We start from the raw sequence: 6,000 nt of genomic DNA on the forward strand, positions 1-6,000 counted from the left end.
TGGAAAAATTCTCAAATTTGATAGTTCTCCATCCCTAGTTTGCCTCTCCCAAATTTGAACATTTGGTTGTTCATTTCTATCTCTCTCATTTTAGCAAAAAAAAAAAACCTTGAGCCAAAACTGGAATCAACATCTAAGTTTCTTCTCAAAAACTCCCGTAGCCCTAAATCTGCATTTTAGTTTTTCAGCAACCAAATTTGAGATTTTCTGTAAGCCGGAATTGCAAAAACTTGTCATTTCAGAAGGTCATTTAAAATCTGAATCGGCCAAAACCTTCACGTCCAACAAACCGAACTGATACCCATCTTCCCAGATTCTCAAACTTCTTTGTTTGTCTCTTAACATCTTGATTAGTTGAACCTGTTTGTCTCTTAACGTCCTGAGTAGCCGAAGTTGTTGCCCATATTCCCAATACCTTGAAGTAAACCGAGCGGGAGACATATATTCTTATTGCATCATCAAAGTTAGAATTTTGTTAAGGTTTCTCGAAATGGAACAGGAGTTTTCCCTTTTATGCGTGTTTTTCGATTAATCAATCACAAGTGAGTTTTCATTTATGGGTTTGTTTGGATGGTGCAAACATCTTAGGGTTTCAAGTGTTTTATTTTGAGGTTTCTTGTATTTTGCTTCATTTTCGGTAGAATGAAATATAGGATAAATTTGTTTGAGTTAAATATATGTTTGTATTTAGAGAAAAAAGTATTATTTATTATTTATTTTTTTGGCTTTCCAGGAATTGTGTTGTCATGACATTTTTGGGGAAATTGGTTCATCTGTATTACTACTAGTTGATGGAAATTTTCTTTCAATTTTAATGGTATATATGAGAGTAGATTTGAGTAGATTTGCCTTTTTAGGTTTATGTAATGGTAGGTTTATAACTACTTTCTGAATAAATGTTGTTTAACTACTTTCTAGATTTGTGTTTTTAGGTTTATGTAATGGTAGCTTTATAAATGTTTTGAGGTGAACAAAATTTTTAAATTAAAACAGTTTTATGAGGTCCTTTATCTTTTCTCATAAAACAAACATAACTATGAATAAGGTTGTACATATTGGGTATAGAGGAAGGGTTAAGCATGCAGTTAGATGATATAAATTTGGTTTTGCTTACAGTTGTTAGTATTGTGAGGAGTTGCCTTAATTAATAGTTAATGTGAACTAGAAGCTGAACAGTTTTGTTGAGAATCATTTGAGCTTGGTTTATTTGCTCATATCCATATGAGCTTGTTTTTATGCATGTTGTTTTACCGGAATTTTAAGTTCAACTTTGTGCTTAATGGTTTGTTGTATCATGTTGTTACTTTTGTCAATCACTGAGGTTTATAGATGTTTATGAGAACTAGCTTGTTCATTATGGCAATAGGGAATGGTAAATATTGAAATGGGTCCCAAAAGTAATCTTCTAATTTTAATGTTTCTGTTATTTCCATCAATGTAACTTTGTTTGAAGTAACGCTTATTGAATGTATATAACCTAACTTTTTAGAATGTTATGACTACAAATTACATCCTATTAATGAAGTTGTGTTTTGAACAAACAATTTGAATCTTTACTTTGAATTGTTTTTCTAACTTTTCCAATCAATTATTTGAAGGACCATTAAATGTATAATAGGTTATTTCCTATCGTAAATTTGATTTGGAATGTGAGAGTGATTGACCATACAAATCCTGTTGTTGATAGTTAGAATGTTGACTGTTTACTTTCATAATAACATGATAATTAACAAGTTGTTCAATCTATACGTTGGTTGTCTTTTCCTTAGTGGCACTAGATTTGGGAAAAATAAGTTGAAATTCTTGCAAATTATGCAACTTTATTATGGTGTAGAGAATTTTGGCACTCTAGACTACATCATGTTTGAAATAACTTCCCTTTAGTTATTTATGCTTAAATGAGACATGCACGGGAAAGTGTTCATTCTATAATTTCCTTGTGTTTTAAGAATTTTGGAAGTTTGGAGTATCAATTATTTGACAAACTTCTTTTTGTTTAACAGAGGTTACCTGGTCAAAGGTTATACCTGAAATTTGAATCTATATTATTAGTCCATTACTAAACCACTAAAGGTTTGTTAGAGATTGTATGGTCAGTATGTTGACCTTTGCTATTGTTGTTACTGGACTTTAGGTACTACCTTAATCATGCTTAGGTACTACCTTAATCAAGCTTAGGTACTACCATAGTGAATCCTAGGTACTACCTTAGTGCAGGTGTGTGGATTGTGATTACTTAAGATACCTCAAAATGTAAAATTCAGGTATTTCATAGAATGACGTGTAGTTTTTCGTTTGAAAGTAGTCAAGTAAGTTGTGGTATTTCATAGAACTTATATTTTCTTTTATTATGAATTGAACTGTGAAAAATGAATTGAAAAAGGTTTGGCTAGAAAGGATTCCACTTTAAAAGACAAACAAATTTGTATTCCACATTGGGGAAAAAAATTTTAAATATCTTTCAACGTTCTTCCATATAATATGAAAATGAATTGAATTATTATAATTTTATTTAATTATTGCTATCAGGTTTGTCTTAAAAATTTACTAAGTATAAAGCATTTATAACGTTGCCAATTTTGTGTTTGATTGAAAAATAAAAGTTTGAAATGCCTAAAATTTTATAAAAATTAACTGAATTTCACATGAAATTGTACTTTAGTTTGATATGAGAGTTGTGGATTTAAAGATCATGCTCCTAATTGCTCTTGCTTAATGGCCTGTAGTTCAGTCTACCTTTACTTGGTTTCCACTTCAAATTTATTTGAGCTTTTACTTGATGGCTCTGTTGCACTTTTTGATAGCTCAAGTGAAACTAATCATAGGAGATTCCACTTTAGGTTATTTGATTTTGGACTGGTTTTGGTTTCCTTTTTTAGGTACACAACGAAGAAAATTCTGGAGATGGGGAACAAAATGCTAGAGATGAAGAATTGAATTCAGAAATTGGAAAAACACAATGTAAAAGTGCTGAAACAAATGAGGCACAGTAGGCAAGACCTGAGGAGAGCACAGATGAAAATAAATTAGACTTAAATGACGATGAAAAAAAATCAAAACAAATTCAGTTAATATAGAATTGGAAAGTATTAATTTTGCCATGTAAGCATTTATATGCCATATGTAGTGAAGGAGTATGTTTCATCTTCATTTCCCCTATGTTTGATAAATGGTATGGAAGGCTCTGCCTATGCCATTTGTTTGAAGATAGTAGGACATGTTTGATGAATTACTGTCCACATATGCAAACAAGCAGTTAGAGTAGTAATTTTTTTTCATTCTATTTGAAAGTAAGTTATGCTTACTTGAGTTTAGCCAAACAGAATTACAGGCACATATGCATAACATAGATAAATTGGAAGGATGACAATTTTTTTGCTTGTGTTCAGCCTAACAGAATTACAGGTAGTTCTTACAAGAACAACATTGATAATTGGAGTCTGGCCATGGTAGTAATTGAATGTGCTTCTGGATATTTTATATAGTAGTTCAATTGGTGCAGTGGAAATATTCACATGCATATATATTTAGGTTTATGCAAATTATACATAAAGCCCAAACAGGTTTTTGAGGATGGACGATGTTGATAGAAAGGCATAGAACGACCAGTTCGGTTTGTGGTTGATTTTGTTCTGTTTTCCAATTAAAGGAAACTATAGAGTTTATGTCATTTGGGAATGAAAACCACTAGCATCATCTAGGCAGGTTAACTTAGTATTCTCATTGTCACTGCATTCATTGGTCCAATGAGGCAGAAATGCAAGCATATCAGGAGCAGAAGATGATAGAGTGGCAACAAGAATTGGAAGCTACTATAATGGTTCATAGAGAAGATGTCTTTGCATTCAATCTGTAATGACGATCTGGAGATGACTTGGCTGGTGTATACCTATTAAAAATGCAATTAACATTGGTTTAGCAAAGTTGCAAATACAATAAGGGTACAAAAATGAAGAAAGGAAACCCAACAAATGTGGAGTTCAAACAAAATTTGCATATTTGGAAAAAGGTTCAAAGTGTTATCATATATTTGTTATCATATAAAATTATGTCATCATTATAGTACCAAATAATTGTATACATATCTATATAGTAATAGAGAGATGTGGATGAAAATATGTGTACAGGGACTACACGGTGTCGACATTGGTTAGTCCACAATGCTTGGCCATATACAGTGCATTGAAGGCAAGTACATGATGAAAGAAAAATGTGAAATGAGTCTGACATGTGACATAGATCAAGAGTTCATTTTTTTGTTCTCATGTTTGGTGGGCTAAGAAAAAAAATTATTGCCTTAATTTCCCATAACATGGAAAACAAAAGGTAATGTGCACAATCATGGAAATCCTTATCATTGACACATGTATGACAACAATTGAATACAAAAAATTACCAAAATCACAATGAAATGGCATAATACATAGGGTGCATTAAGGTAGTACCTAAGGGCTATTAAGGTAGTACCTACAGTATGTTCAAGTAGTACCTACGGTACATTTAGGTAGTACCTTCACACTATTATGATTAGATCAGATACAAAGTGACTAACCAATTAAGATAGAGTAATGCCATGATCCAATTTGTAATGGAATGAAAGAAATGTGTCTTTAGTACAAAATTGCAACATTTCTCTAACGTGCATTAAGGATAATAACCAAATGGACCTTACTACCTAAGGAATAGTGAGATAGAACCTATGATGCCTAACCTATTACAACATAACAATGTCATGTTCAATTAAAGAAACTAACATTTTCAACCAAATGGCTTGGTTTTGTATCAAACTAGGATGAAATTGAATTATAAAGATACATCATTTGATTGACCATGGTAGTACCTAGGATTCACAAAGTAATCACGGAGTGTTTACGAAACTAGTAGCCAAGTTGTGCTCAGTTGCATCGTTAAGGTTCCCAAATGTGGAGATAATGTGGTATATTCAAGTAGTACCTAAGGGACATTAAGGTAGTACCTAAAGCACATTAAGGTAGTACCATAGGTACGTTAAGGTAGTACTGTAGGTACGTTAAGGTAGTGCCTAAGGGACATTAAAGTTGTATCTAGGGTACGTTAAGGTAGTACCTAATGTACATTCGGGTAGTACCTTCACGCTATTATGATTACATAAGTTACCAATTGACTAACCAATTATAACATAATAATTCCATGCTCCAATCTAGCATGCAGTTTTTATGAAATGTGTCTTTAGTACAAAAGTGGAACATTTATCCAATGTGCATTAAGGAGAGCAACCAAATAGACCTTACTACCTAAGGAGTAGTAAGATAGTAACTACGATGCATTAAGTTTCATAGGTAAAGTACATGACGATAGTATAAAGTGCATTAGGGTAGTACCTAAGGAGAACATGCTAAAATCATTTTAAAACATATTAATCCCATCTACAATTCAGAAAATTGTGTACTAAGTTCAAAAGTTCGTCATATAGCAAATAATTATCAAATTACAATGGAATTCAACGCCAAAAATACGTCATATGCTCAAGGAAGCTCCTACGTAGGATTGATAAAGTAAGTACTCAAGGTTCACAAACCAACTACCCAAGCTCTATTAAGGTAATACCTAAGGTTCACATAGGTAGTCCCCAAGCTGCAGTAGGGTAGTACCGTAGGAACATTTACATACTATCTTAGGTACATTAAGGTAGCCACATGGCCAATTTTCCATTTGCCTAAGGTCATATGTTCACCTATGCCATTACAACATAACAATGTCATGCTCAATTAAGGAAATTGTGTATTATCTACTTATTTCTTGATTCATCTTAAAACTAGGATGTAATTGAATGCAAAAGATACATCCTATAATTGAACACGGGTAGTACGTAGTATTGACAAAGTAACTACAGTTGGTTCACAAATGTAGTACCTAAGGTGCGCTAGGGTAAGGCTATAGGTTTCACAATGGTAATATGTATAGGACATTAAGGTAGTTCCTAAGGTACATTAAAGTAGTACCTAAGGTTCATTACGATAG

This window comes from Vitis vinifera, chromosome 1 (assembly GCF_030704535.1).
Source record: "Vitis vinifera cultivar Pinot Noir 40024 chromosome 1, ASM3070453v1".
NCBI lineage: Eukaryota > Viridiplantae > Streptophyta > Magnoliopsida > Vitales > Vitaceae > Vitis > Vitis vinifera.